This window comes from Elephas maximus, chromosome 17, assembly GCF_024166365.1.
Source record: "Elephas maximus indicus isolate mEleMax1 chromosome 17, mEleMax1 primary haplotype, whole genome shotgun sequence".
NCBI lineage: Eukaryota > Metazoa > Chordata > Mammalia > Proboscidea > Elephantidae > Elephas > Elephas maximus.
In genome coordinates, this window is record NC_064835.1 from 60,903,550 (window position 1) to 60,921,163 (window position 17,614).

A 17,614-nucleotide genomic window follows, 5' to 3' on the forward strand; every position below is an offset into this window, starting at 1 on the left:
AGACTCTGCCTCCCACCTGCTCTTGTGGCTGTCAGTGCTCCACTCTAAGGCCATTCCCTCTACTTATCTTCACTAGATTCCCATCCCATCATCTAGTCAAGGAAATCACCATCTGCATACACATAAAAAAAACTCTCTTGACCCGACACACCCCTCCAACTTCTGCCTCCTGTCTTTACTCTTATTTATAGCAAAAGTCTTTTTAAAACTTGTTTATATTCATTGTCTCCAATTTCTCTCTTTTCACTTTCCCTTGAACGTGCTCCAATGAGGTATTCATCACCACCAGTCCACTGAAACAACATTTTCAAGACCACCAATGAACAGGGCCACCACGGGTGTGTAGGACCCTGGGGCAATATGCTTTTGTAGGACCCTGGTCTATCTAAACAATTTGATTTAGAAAAGGCATTTCAAAATGTACAGGCCTGTGTGAGGTGTTGACATTTAGCAAAGGAGATTTAGAATAGTCAGCAGAAGAGGTTCTCACATATTTATTTCTCATTCTATCAGGGCAGTGAACATTCTTCATAGAGTCCAGGCATCAACTGTTCCTGTTCAGGTCCCGGAAATATTTCTTTATGCTCTTTTAGATAATGCTGTCTCTCACTGTGAGAAAAAGGCAGCAACGCTGTTATTACTTGTAATATCATCACTCTTTGGAAACTGTTTTTGTTGAAACAGTATAGCTTTGTTGCTTTGGGGTTTTTTGTTGGTGGTGGTGGTAGTTTTTTGTTTGTTTTGTCTCTGCAGTTCTCTAATACCATTTGTTTAGTGCTGGTTGCATCGTTACTCACGGTGTTGCACCACCCACCATGTCACCTGTGAATCACTCTCAAAGGTTGTTTCTGAGCTTCATTGATGATGATCACAAACACAAGCCTTCCTTGGAGTATGCACAAAAATGTGACAGAGTATTCATTTTCTGATTAACATAGAACAACCCATCTTCCAACCATATATCCCCTTCAATTCTTCAGGCCATAATTGGTACATTACTAGAATGTGATTTCTTTTAATGTTGACTGCACCCCTACCTTCCACACAACACCAACAACAGGGAGAAGAGGAAAGGTGACACAGGCAAGAGCAAAAACACAGTCCAGTTTATACAAGAAATGTTTCTTCCTTGTATAAAGGAATACAAGGAATGGCCTAAGAGCAACCTGGGAACGCACAGTAAGGCCACATCATTTGGAAGCAAGAGAAGACATTGATTGGAAGAGCCTATTGGCATTGCAAAGTAACAGTCTTGAAAAACCTAAGAGGACATAGGCATGGCTGCCTCTGAAGGACTTCTTGATGTGTGGTGTAGAGCCTGATGAGGGGGCAGAGTGACAATCCTAGGTACTAGTGGCAAAGGGGATAAAAGACTTCTGCTACGACCCCATGCCTTTGAGTATTATAGATCAGAGGTGGCAACACGGTTGAAACACAGACAGGTCAGCTCTGAGGCAAGAGCCACAAACGCAGCTCAAGCACAACTGTTGGCGGTAGACCATCAGTAGCCAGGTACTCTGAACTTGTCCTGAATTTGATACGAAATCTCTCAAAATCAGTGTGTCAGCACCATTCTAGTAGTCTAATCTCATGCAATCCTGCATCAGCCAACAGGAGTAATCCAGCTGCCAGGCTCTCCTCCTGGACCAGGGTCCAACCATAGAGCCTTGGGACTACCCCACTGGTGCAAGTCATAAAGTTCCTCCTAGACTGGAGCTCAGAGAATGCTCTCAAAGGGGAGAAACAGGGATTGGTACCCACGCATGTACCTGTCTAGAGATAGGGCTGCCATCTTTCCCTAAGCCCTTGGGGTCTGCCATGGCTGAGCCAGCCCTGCAGGAAGAGGAAATCAGATAATGCCACTTACATTTTGCCATCTACATTGTTGTCCTAGCTTCCCTACAAGAGTCTTCATTTTATTTCTGGGCTCGATCTTATCCATGATCACGTTAAAGCCCTACATCAAAATTCTCCACCGACTGCTAAGAGATTTGAGACATTCATGAAGTCATACAAATTCAGATCTGAAAGGCTCTGAAAGGTTATTCAAACCAATTCTTTCTTTCTCAACTCTTCCTTGCCAAAGTCTCTCCTCTCCTGATTTCTATAACATCCATTTACTTAATTTTCCTCCTATCTCTCTGGCCACTCTTCTGTCTCCTTTGTAGGCTACCCTTCCCCAGGGCTCTATCTTCATTCTTTGCTCACTCTAGATTCTTCCTAGGTGATCTAGTCCAGGCCCATGGCTTTAAACATCATCCATATGATCATAATTTCCAAATTTTTATCTCCAGCCCCATACTCTCCATTGATTGGCAAGTTCATATACCCAGCTGTCTATTCCTTACTACCAGTATATCTCACAAACATCTCAAACTTAACATGTTAAAAATGAATTTGGGATTTTCCCTTTCACCCATCTCTGTGAGTTCTAGTCTTCTGATCAAAGGAAATGGCTCCATTATCCACATAGATACTCAAGCCTGAAACCAGAGGGTCCTTCTTGTTATCTACCTTCACATCCAACCTGTTAATAAATCCTTTCAGTTCACCCCACCGTTTCTCAAGTCCATCTACTTCTCTTCATTTCCAGTGCCAACACTCTAACGCGAGCCTTCATCCTCTCTCCTCTGGACCACTTCAGTAGTGTCCTAACTGGTTTTCCCTATTCCTATCTCACTTCAATCCATTCTCTGCATAACAGATAAATGACTATTTCAAGATGTGAGTATAAAAATGCCCATATCCAACTTACGTACTACAATGGCCCCCACTGCACTCAGAATAAAATCTAAACTCTTATAACAGCCTAATATGGCTTCTGTCCATCTCTAAACTGGTCTCATAATTCTCCCCCGTGTTCACTGTGCTTCAGGCTCACTGGCATTTCATTTCCTTGAACTTACCAAGCTTTTTTCAGCCTCAGGGCCTTTACAAGTTAGTCCTTCTTAGAATGCTCTTCCGCTAATTTCTTCTCCCACTCATAGCTTGTAATGGTTTGAAAATACTTCCACAAATTATTTGACATGATCCCATCAAAAGGTGACATCTAATTTCCCTCCCCTTGAATATAAGAAGCAGCCTTAGCGACTTGCTTCTAAGGAATAAAATACTGCAGAAGTGACTGTGTAACTTCTAAGACTAGGTCAAAAAAGATGACAGAGCTTCCACCTGGCTCTTTCTCTTGGGAGGATCACACCTAGAACCAGGCCACCATGCTGTGACAAAGCCTAACAGCCATATGTAGGTGTTTTGGTTGACTGCCCCACCTGAGGTCCCTGCCAGCATCCCCTGATTTCAGCCACTAGCCTTCAAGGTCCCCCAACTGATGCTAGGTGGAGCAGAGACATGCTGTTTCACCAAGCCCCGCCTAATCTGCAGGTTCATAAACAGAGTAACAGCTGTCATTGTGTTCAGCCACTAAGTTTTAGAGTGGCTTTTTACATAGCAATAGATAAATGGAACACAGTTGGTCTGTCACTTCCTCAGAATGGCCCTCCCTGACACATCCTACGCACCCATTGGCTCTATCCACCACCAATAAATGATTAATTATTATTATTAACCTCAATGCCCAGCCTAGTGCCCGCCACAAGAGGTGCTCCATAAATGTATGAAGAATGATTGAATAAAGTGAATGAATCCTCTTGTCACATTTGAAGTTATCAGGCATTAACAAGATGGGGTTTGTTTAATGATTTACAGGGTGGTGACATCAAACATCAACTCAGATAGAGGGAACGATAGCATATTAGTCTCCTAGGGCTCATAACAAAGTACCACAAAGTGGGTGGCTTAAAAGAACAGACATTTATTGTCTCACAGTTCTGGAGACTAGCAGTATGAATTCAGGATGTCAGCAAGACATATTCTCTAGGAAGAGTCTAGGAAAAGGTCCATACTTGTTTCTGCAGCTTTCTGGTAGCCCCAGGTGTTCCTTGGAATGTACATACATCTTCATATGGCCAGCTTTCCTCTGTCTGCCTCTTCTCCTTTTTTATAGGACACCACTTAGATTGGATTAGTACTCATCTTACTCTGGTATGAACTTATGTTAACTGAAACACCTTCAAAGATCCTATTTCCAAACAAAGTCACATTTACAGGTACCAGGGGTTGGGACTCCAACAAAATTTGGGGGAGATAAAATTAAACCCATAATAGATAGCTATGGAGCATGCTATCCTGCTCCTACTGTGGCCGGCGGAGGGGAGAAGCAGACTTTCTGACCACTAGTAAGAGGCCTAGATGACCAGAAGGCACTGGGGCCTGGGAAGGTAGGTGGGAGCACCCTAAGAACGGTAGTCCTGGTGCCAATGCAGCAGGCAGTCTGCCCTATCTATTGTTGAGTAAACAAGTAACTCTCCGTGTTGTCTGCCATGCCTGCCAACACATGCCTTTCTCAGAGGCAGGCATATTCTTGATTTAGGAAACAACAGAAGGCAGCGGGGAGTTGGGGTGGGAAAAGTTTCAGAGAATCATTCTTACAAGAGATGCTACACTTTGGCAGAGTTGATAATGACAAACATGTCAAAAGACTGAGGTTCTGGCTCTTTCATGGGGGCCCTGTTCACCACTTTCTGCTCTGACATGTGGTTTCCTTGGTGACAGGACTGCCGCTGGGCTGACTGAGGCTTTGGGGCCATCTGACTGGATCTGATACTAACTGGCTTTGACAGCTTTGATTGGGATGAAAAGATTCATGGTCCCTACCGGCTTTCTCAAATTAAACCCTCCTTCCTGGAGTGAGTTTGTTTATAAATGTTGCTTTAGATTAAGGACTTTTGCTATAACACGAGACTTCCTTTACCTCGGAGATTGAATTGTTAGGGTGACTGGTAGGGTTTTGGAAGTTAGAGTTCTCAGAGCAGCCCAAGAAGGCAAGGATATACCCTGAGAAGTCAGCTGATCTACTGCCCAGGCATTGCCTCTGCATGAGGTTTATCAGTCAGGTATAGTTAGGAAAACAGGAAACACACCAGTTATTTTAACAGAGAGAATTTAGTATAGGCAATTGGTTAAACAGGTATCAGAGGCTGCAAAGGCAAAAAAGGGAATATCAAGATAAACACAGAGGTAGTAACTACAGGAAGTAGCTCCTTCTCCCGGGTTAGGCAACAAAGGGAAGAAATTAGGATTATAATAATTTAGAACCTTAGAAGAGGGGTCCGCCAAAGCTAGGACCCAGATCCCCAAGGAGGGCGACTGCCTATTATCTCTAAGGCTGGTACTGGAAGCGTGGGAAAAAACTATAAAATGGAACAAATTACTACTGGAATGAACTGTCTCACTGCCAGGTGAACAGTGACCACCGGGGTGAAGCTCACAGGAACTCGATGCAGACAGAAGGAGAAAGTCCCTTCTCCCTCCTCCAGCCTTGCAATACCCCTAGTGCTACTGATTGGCAAAGCCCAACATGGAGCCAGCTGGCCACAGGGAATCATGGTCTGCAGAGTCCCAGCCCCAGCCTCACAGAGCAGAGCATAGAAGGATGTCTGTGAGCTTAATAACCAACACAGAGAATCTGAACAAGATAATAGTGGTGGGCCCTGAGATAGAACACCCGGGCCACGAACACCCACACATACCCTTTCACTGGGGGAAATCACCTGTTTACTTTGTCCTTTATACTTTACAAGCAGTATTATTATTTAACAGCATCGTTATTTAAAGGCCGATAGTGGTAACATGGGGGTCTAGCCAGATTTGCAGCTACAAGGCTATGTGTGTCAGGAACTGCCGAATGAGGAGAATGGGAGGTTGCCCCATGTGTCCCGTATCCTCACTCCTGCTTTGCCCCTGCGCTCCTGCTCCTGGGGTCTGAAACCACCTGGTGGTGCACCTTGCCTGTGCACCTCTCACCAGACCTGCACATCCCCTAGATCTGGGAGGTTTCAGCTTGTTCCTCAGGTACAGGTGGGCAGGCCACCAAGCCTGTCTCAGCAGGAGGAGCTCTGCTAATGTTTATTTTCATATTGGGTTTACAGATAAGCATTTGAAGAGAAGGTTCTGCAGTGAACAACAGCTTGGAAATCTCTGGGCTAGAGGGAGAATCCCCCAAACTCCTGGGCTATGTGAGCCTCATCCTTATGCTTTCCCCCTGCCCTCTGCTGATAACCTCCTCTGAGATAGCCTACCATCTTGAGACCATCTCGAGACACATATGCCCCCTAAAATTAAGCTGTTCTCCATCCCAGATGCATCCAGCAGGCATTGAACAAATACCACAACCCGTATGTCCAAGCTCCACCCAAAGGCCCCTGCAGCCAGCTTCCCCTCAACCAACCTTGAGACTTACACAAGCACATACAGGACAGATGGAAAAGAAGCTCGCGCAGCCCCAGAAGTGGGCTGGGGCATTTGGGCAGGGACTTCTGTGTGCCGGGTACGCATGCACAGTCTAAACAAAAGACTGATTGTGGGCAGCACGCAGACTTGGCCCATGAACTTCTTGTCCTGTGAGAAGTAGCCAGCACTACGATGGACTCCAAAATCACGGCTAATGGCCGAGAGCTACAAGCTGAAAAAAACACAAGACAGCTCTGGACATAGTGGGGAGCCCTGGTGGCACAGTGGTTAAGAGCTTGGCTGTAACCTAAAGGTTGGCAGTTCGAATCCACCAGCTGCTCCTTGGAAACCCTATGGGGCAGTTCTACTCTGTTCTATAGGGTCGCAATGAGTCTGAATCGACTCAATGGCAACAGGTTTGGTTTGGTTGGACAGAGTAGAGCCCAGAAGGAGGAGGCTCGCCATGGATCCAGCCTCCTTCTGAAGCTCCCACCCAGGCAAAAACCCTTCTGCTAGGGCAGGAAGCAGCAGAAGTCACAGACAGGGGCCAAAGCAGCAGCAGCGTCCTGTGGCAGAGAGGGCAAGAGGAGCCACAGCCAGGCAGGTCGCTTCGTACAGCGCCCTTAGATGGAAGCTTGGGAATTCTGTCCAGGCCAGCATAGACCCTAGAATTCTAGCAAGACATACAGAGGGGGCAGGATCCTCAGAAATGGACACTAGACCCCCTCCAGTCTTGGCTGATAAGGGTGGGGAGATAACACTGTTTACAAATTAATTCTAGAAATTCAGGAACTGATATTACTTCACCTTGTTGTGCTCACCAATTTTAGTTCTCTTCCCAGCGCTGCCCACTCACCCCCAGCTCTCAAACGCACAGAGCTCTTGAGTCCATGGCCCATCATTTCAATGCCTTTTTTTTTTTTTTAACTTTTTACTATGGGGAATTTCAGACAGAGGCAAAGTAGTCAGAAGAGTACAACTAGGCTCTCCAATCATCAACTCACATGATCAAATTATTTTGAGGCAAATCCCAGATACCATTTTGTTCCATCCGTTAATATTTCTGTGTATGTCTAAAACATGAGTCTTTTAAAAAAATATAACCTCAACACTGCTGTTATTGTTGTTAGTTGTCAAGTCATCTCTGACACTTGGTGACCCCATGTACAATAGAACAAAACATTGCCTGGTCCTGAGCCATCTTCACAATTGTTGGTATACTTGAGTCCTTTGCTGTAACCATTGTGTGTCTTCAGTGCCTTCCAACCTAAGGGGCTCATCTTCCAGCACTATACTGGACAATATTCTCCTGTGATTCATAGCTTTTTCACTGGCTAATTTTTGGAAGTAGATCTCCAGGCCTTTCTTCCTAGCCTGTCCTAGTCTAGAAGCACCACTGAAACCTGTCCACCATGGATCACCCTGATGGTATTTGAAACACTGGTGGCATACCATCCAGCATCACAGCAACACAAAGGCCACCACAGTACAACAAACTGACAGCCCTGTGGTGGTCAATACTATTGCCACACCTAAAATATCAAAAATTCCTAAATGTCATTAAAGGTCCAGTCAGTGTTCTCATTCTCAAGTGTCTCATAAACATCACTGACACTTACTTTGAGAAGGGTACTGGCAAAAGTACATTCCAGGGTTGAGAAATGGGGCAGGGCAGCAGGTCGACCCAGCTGTGGCCAGGATCAGGAAGGTATGAAAGGTTTGAGTGGGAGTAGAAATGGCGGGAGATGCCAGGAAGTAAGGATGCTGTGGGCAAGTGCTGAGCAGAGGCAAACAAAAGCTTCTCCCACTGGTGCCCAGCAAGATGGAAAGCTGAGGTTCAGGTAAAAAGGGATAGTCAGAGAACGGTCAAATGAGTTTTTCTTCTTGGAAACTGAGTAGTTGTTATCAGTAAACAGAAGTTTCAACTTGGCAGATTCTGAGAATGACATTAAATGTCCCTCAGGGGGGAATCAGGGTGAAGGGGGTAAGGAAGAGGTAGGGGAGAAGAAGGGCTGGATTTGGTTAATGAATCAGTGTTAAGACCTAGCCACACCCCTTTGGGAAAGGGAGATATAAGTGGAAAGGCGTGTGGCCTTTGCCCCCACACAAACCTGGGCTTAAAGCCTGCCACTGCCATTTACTACCTGTGGGACCTCGAGAAATCACTTAACCCTTTTAGACCTCTTCCCTCATCTCTAAAATTAAAAAATGGGGAAAGTAAAGCCCCCTGGAGGATTTACATCCAGTAACACAAGTAAAACGTCTAGTCAACGCTTAGGCAGAGAGAGTGCTCAGTGGCCTGTGGTTCCCTCCCACCTCTGTTTTCCCTTGACATCTAGACCCTGAGGAGAGGGCATCTGAGGGGGATCACTGGTGGCAGTCTCTGTCTACCACTCCACATGGTCCAGATGGCTTTCACAAGGGTGGGGACTCCAGCCTTTCTCCCTGCTAGAGAAAACCTCTCAGAATGCCAGTGAGGCTGAAGAGAATGTTGTCTGGGATTGGAATATTGCAGGAAAGCTGAGGAGAGCAGTGGTGGCCAGGGGAGGGGACAGAAGGGGCAGCAGGTCTGAGACACCAGAGTGACCAGATGGCCCTGAGAGCTCAGGGAAGGTGGGAGGCCATGTATGTGACTCCAAGGGTGGCTGCATGGTATATGAACTGTGCGGTCACACAAGGTCCTACATCTGGAGGGCCTCGCACTTACTTTAATGCTCTAACATCGCCATCTTGAAATCCTCAAGATTTTTAAGCACAGACCCCCACATGTTCATTTTGCAGTTATTATTGCAGTTGTTAGGTGTCTTCTGGTCGATTCCAACACATAGCAACCCCATGTGGCAGAGTAGAGTTACCCCCATAGGGTTTTCTAGGCTATAATCTTTACAGGAGCAGAATGCCAGGTCTTTTCTCCCTCAGAGCTGCTGGGTGGGTTCAAACTGCCAAGCTTTCAGTTGGCAGCCAGCGCTTGACCATCGCATCACCAGGCGCCCGTGATTCATGCAGCCAGTCCCACCAGACACTAATCTACCAGCTGTGTGATTTCCTGCATCACCCCTGAGCGCACCAGACGAAGGAGCAGGGACAGCAGATCCAGACGATTAGGAAGGCAAGATTTCCAGACTAGATGTTTAGAAGAAAATGGAGATAGAAGACTCTAGGGGGCCAGCAAGAAAGTGGTTCAAGTGATCAGCCACAGATGACCACCAGGATGGGCAGGGAGGAGGCAAAGCCAGCGGGGGTGCTGACGTATTAGAAGAAAAGGAGAGAGGCTGCAGGTCTCACAGTTACCGCTAGTTGGAATGGAAGTAGAAATGCAATTGAGCCAGAAGGATAGGGAGCTGGGGCGTTGAAGATCTCAGAGGCAGAGCAGATGGTAAGGCTGGCAGAGGCCTTAGAAATCAGCTTAGTGGAGGTTCAGGCAAGCTCTGGCTGTTGATGGTGGGGCTAGGGTGGAAAAGAGAATGTGTGGGCAGAATAGGGGTGGCGTGTCATATTGGTTGTCTAATAAACAAGTGGAGCAACCCCAAACCACCCATTGCGGTCGAGTTGATTCCGAGTCATAACAACCCCATAGGGTTTCCAAAGCTGTAAATCTCTACGGAAGCAGACTGCCACATCTTTCTCCGGCGGAGCTGCTGGTGGTTTTGAACTGCCAGTCTTTTGGTTAGCAGTCAATAGCTTTAACCACTGAGGCACCAGGTCTCCCTGATATTCAGAAATCTTGGTAGGCAGGCAGGCAGCATCAGAAAACTCTTTCATTAAGAACAAGGGTCCCATCTTGAGAAATAGTAAACCTGAGAAGAACACATACTTTTGTGGTATCTTGAGAAATAGTAAACCTGAGAAGAACACATACTTTTGTGGTTACGAGGAGGGGAGGGAGGGAGGGTGGGAGAGGGGTTTTTTATTGATTAATCAGTAGATAAGAACTGCTTAAGGTGAAGGGAAAGACAACACTCAATACATGGGAGGTCAGCTCAATTGGACTGGACCAAAAACAAAGAAGTTTCCGGGATAAAATGAATGTTTCAAAGGTCAGCGGAGCAAGTGCGGGGGTCTGGGGAACACGGTTTGCGGGGACTTCTAAGTCAATTGGCAAAATAATTCTATTATGAAATCATTCTGCATCCCACTTTGAAATGTGGCATCTGGGGTCTTAAATGCTAACAAGCGGCCATCTAAGATGCATCAATTGGTCTCAACCCACCTGGATCAAAGGAGAATGAAGAACACCAAGGTCACACGATAACTAAGAACCCAAGAGACAGAAAGGGCCACATGAACCAGAGACCTACATCATCCTGAGACCAGAAGAACTAGTTGGTGCCCGGCCACAATCGATGACTGCCCTGACAGGGAGCACAGCAGAGGACCCCTGAGGGAGCAGGAGATCAGTGGGATACAGACCCCAAATTCTCATAAAAAGACCAAACTTAATGGTCTGACTGAGACTGGAGGAATCCCGGCGACCATGCTCCCCAGACCTTCAGTTGACACAGGACAGGAACCACTCCCGAAGACAACTCATCAGAAATGAAAGGGACTGGTCAGCGGGTGGGAGAGAGACACTGATGAAGAGTGAGCTAATTATATCAGGTGGACACTTGAGATTGTGTTGGCAACTCTTGTCTGGAGGGGGGATGGGAGGATAGAGAGAGAGGGAAGCCGGCAAAATTGTCAAGAAAGAAGAGACTGAAAGGGCTGACTCAAGAGGGGGAGAGCAAGTGGGAGTAGGGAGTGAGATGTATGTAAACTTATATGTGACAGACTGATTGGATTTGTAAACGTTCACCACTTGAAGCTTAATAAAAGTTATTAAAAAAAAAAAAAAAAGAACAAGGGTCCCACGTCTGGGGTCTTAAACGCTAGCAAGCAGCCATCTAAGATGCATCAATTGGTCTCAACCCACCTGGATCAAAGGAGAATGAAGAACACCAAGGTCACAAGGTGATTACGAGCCCAAGAGACAGAAAGGGCCACATGAACCAGAGACTACATCATCCTGAGACCAGAAGAACTAGATGGTGCCCAGTTACAACTGATGACCGCCCTGACAGGGAACATAACAGAGAACCACTGAGGGAGCAGGAGAGCAGTGGGATGCAGACCCCAAATTCTCAGAAGACCAGACTTAATGATCTGACTGAGACTAGAAGGACCCCAGTGATCATGGCCCCCAGACCTTTTGTTGGCCCAGTACAGGAACCACTCCCGAAGCCAACCCTTCAGACATGGATTGGACTGGACAATGGGTTGAAGAGGGATGCTAGTGAGGAGTGAGCTTCTTGGATCAGGTGAACACTTGAGACTATGTTGGCATCTCCTGCCTGGAAGGGAGGTGAGAGGGTGGAGGGGGTTCGAAGCTGGCGAAATGGACGCGAAAAGAGAGAGTGGAGGGAAGGAGCAGGCTGTCTCATTAGGGGGAGAGTACTTGGGAGTGTGTAGCAAGGCGTATATGGGTTTTTGTGTGAGACTGACTTGATTAGTAAACTTTCATTTATAGCACAATAAAAATTATAAAAAAAAGAACAAGGCTCCCAGCCTCTGTGCGGAGATGACCCGTAGGGACCCAGGCAGGTGTCCAGCACCAAGGCTGGCATGCCAGCAAACCAAAAAAGATGATCAATACAAAAATGGGGCATAAAAAGAGCCACGGGGGTTCGGGGGGTACTGCATCTCCTTCCCCAGTATTCCTTCTCACCTGAGTACCTATGACTGTCTGTCTTTACCACTTAGGGACCATATCTCAGCCCAACACTTTGGTCCCCCTTGCCAGCCTGGAGGCTCCTGGAAGGTATACACTTTTGCCCCTTCACCTGCTTGTGCACAAGCACAGAGCCAGATGCCTGGTACATACAGGTGCTGAGCAAGTGTTGTCTGGCTGGCTGTACTCTCGAAGGCTGGACAGGCAGAGGGAGGCAGGGTAGCCTGCAGACTCTGGAACCAGACTGCCTCTATCTCTGCCACCTGCTAGATGATCAACCTTGGCCAAGTTATTGAACCTCTGCACCTGAGTTTCCTCACTACAAAACACAATTTTAATACATTTTTTAATTTACCTCTGTGTTAGGTCCCCGGGTGACACAAACAGTTTGGGCTGAACTACTCACCTAAAGATGAGCAGTTCGAGCCCACCCAGCCATGCTGCAGAAGAAAGGGCTGGCGATCTACTTTGGTAAAAATTACAGTCAAGAAAACCCTATGGAGCAGTTCTACTCTGTCACACGTAAGGTTACCATGAGTGGCAGCGACTCCGCTGCAGTGGGTTTGAGTTTTTTGGACCTCGTGTTTTTTACTTAGAATAGTGCACCACATGTAGTAAGTGTGCTGGACATGCCTCGCGATTGCTGTTAGTATCGTTTATTATGACAATACAATTTTGTGTGCATGCGTGTTGCAGCTCTCACACAGTCACCAGCAGAGGTATGACTCCCTCGCCAGCTAGCACCAGTGGCTTAAAAAAAAAAAAAAAAAAATCGCCGTTGAGTCGGTTCCGACCCATAGTGACCCTATAGGACAGAGTAGAACTGCCCCACAGAGTTTCCAAGGAGTGCCTGGCGGATTCAAACTGCTGGCCTTTTGGTTAGCAGTCGAATTTTTAACTACTACCTCACCTCACTAGCATTTCCTGAGAGGCACTGGGAAAATCCTGGTGGTGTAGTGGCTAAGAGCTATCGCTGCTAACCACAAGGTTGGCAGTTCAGATCCACCAAGCGCTCCTTGGAAACTCCACGGGGCAGTTCTACTCTATCCTATAGGGTCGCTAGGAGTTGGAATCGAGGAGACGGCAATGGGTTTGGTTTTGCGTTTTTGGTTAAGAGGGACCAGAGAACCCTGGTGGTGCAGTGGTTAAGAGCTCGGCTGCTAACCAAAAGGTCAGCAGTTTGAATCCACCAGCGTTTCTTGGAAACCGTATGGGGCAGTTCTGCAGTTCTACTCTGGTCCTATAGGCAACAGCCATCCCCTCCGCTCCCACCCCCAATCCGTCAACATTTCTTTAAAATATCTGCCCGGAGGGCCAAGACCGCAGGTGGGCCGCGCACCCCTGGCGCTGGCTGCGTGTCCGCCTGGGAGGAGGTGGCTAGTCAATCCTGCCGTCCCCGCCGCCCCTCCCCTGGGGCTCTGCGCTGAGTGGGGTTGTGTGCCGGCTGCGGTGTCTTAGCTAAACCCAAACACCGCCAAGTAGCGGGCGCCACCTGGAGGCCACATCGAGATCTGCGGGGATGCGTTTGGGAAGGGAGGAGGTGGAGGAGGCGGGGCGGTCGTCATTCTATTTAACCTTTTAAGCATTTATTGAGCCCCTGCCGTGTGTTAGGGATCTGGCAACGTGAAGAGGAATAAAGATGGTGTGTAGTCTCCCACGGCATTCATAGCGCGATGGAGAAAACAGACCATCAACAAATAATTCAATGTGATATGCTAAGGGCTAGGGTCATTCCCCCAAGGCGTTTATTCGTGCCGGGTACTGTTCATAGCACTAAAAATCAAGGAACAAAACAGACAGTTGTTCTCAAAGCGTTCAGAGCTGCGAGGGCAGATGGGCAAATTTAGAAGCAAGGTACAGGGTTGGGAAGAAGCCTGTCTGGGATCAGAGATGAAAGGTGTCCTGAGGGAGGTCAGGGAAGTACTGCCAAAGACTTCTCACTTAAATTCAATCTTAAAGAAAGAGCAGGATTTCTCCAGGTTAGGGGGTGGGGGAGAAATATCTTCTGTAAAATGTGTTGAACTTGAGGAAGTGAGGCCTAAAGTTGGTCAGTGCAGACCCTGAAATAAACTCCAGATCTCTGGACCCTCCTGGAGGGCTCTTCCCGATGTACCATGAGACATCTTGAAAGGACAGATTACCTGGGGAAACGAAGAGCTGCTTGGTTACCTAAGCCAGAGCTAAGACTAGGGTCCCTCCTGGTGGGAAGTGGGCAAGTGGCATGGCTGAAAAAGGCTGCTCTTAGAGCTCTGTTCTTGGTGCTGAGGCTTTTATTTCAAGGACACCCATGAAGGCTGACTCAATCAATGGTTATTGAATGTTTGTGATCATCACCCTTGGGTTCACCAGACTTCTTATCATTAGCATAGTGGAAATAAAATGAAGCTTAATACGGAAACATTTTGTGGGGGAAAAGAATGTGTTGATCAAACAACCGTAGGGGCCAGCGCTCCTCCAGCTGCTCCAGCCACAGCTTGGCCTCATCCCCAGACCCAGAAGCAGCATCTAGGCTTTCTGCCCAGGCAGTTCTGGTCTCAGTGTGAACCCAGTGCTGGTTGGTTGGCATTTCTGGGGCCTTTCCTCAGGGTGTGGTCTGTGGGGTCTGGCCACACCTTGTCATTTGGACGGCTACAAGAAATGGCACCACAAGGGCACAGCCTGAGTTATCGGGATGCATCTGGGAGCAGCGGACAAACACTCATGTTGGAACTGGAAATCATCAATTGCTTTTCAGTGTCACCCAATGAGTGGAAGACCAAATGACCAGCAACATGGAATTTGCTAGAAGCATGTACAAGTTGTCCAAGAAAGTGGCTCCAAATGAGCTCAACATGTTCTGGCACAGGACCTGACATGCTGATCCACGAATCTTACACCTGGGGGCCTCCAACCCCATCCCCTCACCGTGAACATGAGCTTCCAGAACAGTTACATGAGCGTCTAAACTACGTCCGCACTTTAACGGAGACCCTGGGAAGACCACAGGGGTGATGGTCAGGCCCCTGGCAGTAGAATATGTGTATCACAACACCTCAGAGTTGCCCTGATCATGAAGACCTGTTTCAGGCCCATGTGGGTGACTCTAACAATCACCCCAACCGTTACCCCTCTCTCCCACATCATTCATTCTCTCTCTGTTGGACCATTCCCATAAGAACAAAAACATGCTGTCATTCCTCTCATCTTAACAAAACAACTTCATTGACCTCACACATCCCACTGACATCTTTGCTCATTTCTCTGCTGCTCTTCGTTGCAAACCTCTTCAAAGACTCAACTCTACTCACTGCCTCTCGTTCTTCTTCTTTTCCTTCCTGAATCCACTCCATTAGGGTTTTCTCCCCACCATTCCCCCAACTTCTGTGATCCAGGTCACTGATGACCTCCACTCTGCCAAGTGAAACGGTCAATTCTCCATCCACACCCGACTTGACCCTGAGCAGGATTTGATACAGGTGAGCATCCCCCCTCTTTGACACACCACCTCACTCAGTCCCCAGACCTTTGTTCTCTCTTTATTCTCTTCCTCCCTCTCTGGCAGCATCTGTGCAGCTCTTCCTGACCTGTCAATTCTGGAAACCCCCAAGGCTTAGTCTATAAACCTCTCTCTTTTCTTATTTATGCTGATTTTAGGTGACTTCATACATTTCCATGATTTTAGTACATTTATAAATTTAAAATTACTTAATTTTATCTCTAGCCTTGACACCTTCCTGAGCCTCAGTCTCAGGTACTAAGCTACCTACCCAACATCTCTATCTGATATCCAAGGAGCATCTCAAACTTAACCTGCCCAAAGCAAAACTTAACTTTCTTTCCTCCATCCCTCCCTTCCTCCCCTCCTCCATCTAGTCCCCTCTCCTTCCCTTCCTTCCTTTCTTTTTCTCTTCTTATGTTTTCTCTTTCTTTACTTCATAGAATGAGAAATTTCAAACAAATACTCAAACAGACTAGTATAACAAATTCACCATGGACCCATCACTCAAGTCCAGCGATAACTAACTCATGGCCAATCTTGTTTCTCTTCCTCTCACCTGGTATTATTTTGAAGCAAACCCCAGACATAAACGTTGCATTGTTTCATCTGTGCACATTTCATTGTTCATCTCTAAATATAATCATCATATCATTATCGCACCCGTAAACATTACAATAATTCCTTCATGCCTTCGAATCGTCAGTGTCCAAATTTCCCATTGTCTCATAATTTCTTCTTTGTTTGAATCAGAATCCAAATAAGGTCCACACATTTATTTGGTCAATAAATCTTTTTAGTCTCTTTGAATCTGTAGCTTCCCCTTTACTCTATTTCTTTTCAGTGTATTTGTTGAAACAAGGCCATTTGTCCTGTAGAATTTCCCTCACTTTGGATTTTCCTGATTGCACCCCATGGTGTATGCAGTCCAGCATGTGCCACGGTCCTCTGATTGCCTGTGAATTGGTAGTTAGATTCTAGAGGTTGATCAAGGTCAGGTTTGATTTCTTGGCAAGAATACCTCATAGGTGGTGGTTTACTCTTCTATCAGGGGCCACAGAATGTCCACTTATCTCTCTTTTTGTCACATTAAGAACAATTTATGCTCGCTGCCGCCCAGACCCATTACCTTATTAGGGTTGCCAAATGGTCATATTCGAATTCTATCTATCATTCTTCTTCGTTCATTAGCTGAAATACTTCCATAAAGAGAACTATCCCCTCCTCTACTATTTGGTTACCCTGAGGTATAGTTGGTATACGAAAGGCAGGACAAATGTTTGATTCTTTCCCTCTATTCACCAGTTTTCAAAATAATGAGTTGGTTCCCTATCATTCTTCAACAGACACCAATTAAGAGACCAATTTTAGCATCATCATAAACTCATGATGCTAAACTCATGGATTTGATGATGTTTCAGTCCACTGCAGTTTTATCTTTATTGGTGATCCAATTATCCCATCTTTAGAAAGTGGGACCTCTTCAAGTTGGCTATTAATTTTTTTTGACTGAACCCTAATTGCCTTTGATCGCTCCCTTGCTACTGGTATTATAAGATGCTCCAGGCTCATCTTGTCCATTTCCTATCTCAGGCCTGGACCAGAAAAACTGGGAAATGGTATTTCAAGACCGTAACACGGGTGCTAGGTTGGCCATTGCTACGGGGCTGCTTCAAAACGCATCTCTTGGTTCTCTCCTCAAAGCTTGCCCCTCTCTGCCTCTCTCCCATCTCAGTGGGTGGCAACTCCATCCTTCCAGTCGCTCACATCAAAATCTTAGAGTCAGCTTTGATCTTGTCTTTCCTTCACACTGCATATCCTTTCTACCAGCAAATCTATTGGCTTTACCTTTAAAACATATCCAGCATCTGGCAGCTTCTTATACTGACTCTGCTACCTCTGTGGTCTATCACCTCTCACCTGGTTTATGGCAGTAGCCTCCTAACTGATTTTTCTGTTTCTGGCTAATTCTCTGCAAGGCAGCCAATGTGCTCCCTTAAAAACGTCAAAACAACACTTCTTTACTCAAAACCATTCCAATTGTTTCTCATTTCACTTGGAGCAAAGCCTGAAAGTCCCACAGTGGTTGGTCAGGCCTCATAAGACTGGCTTTCTGCCTTCCTACCTTGCCGCCTCCACTCTCC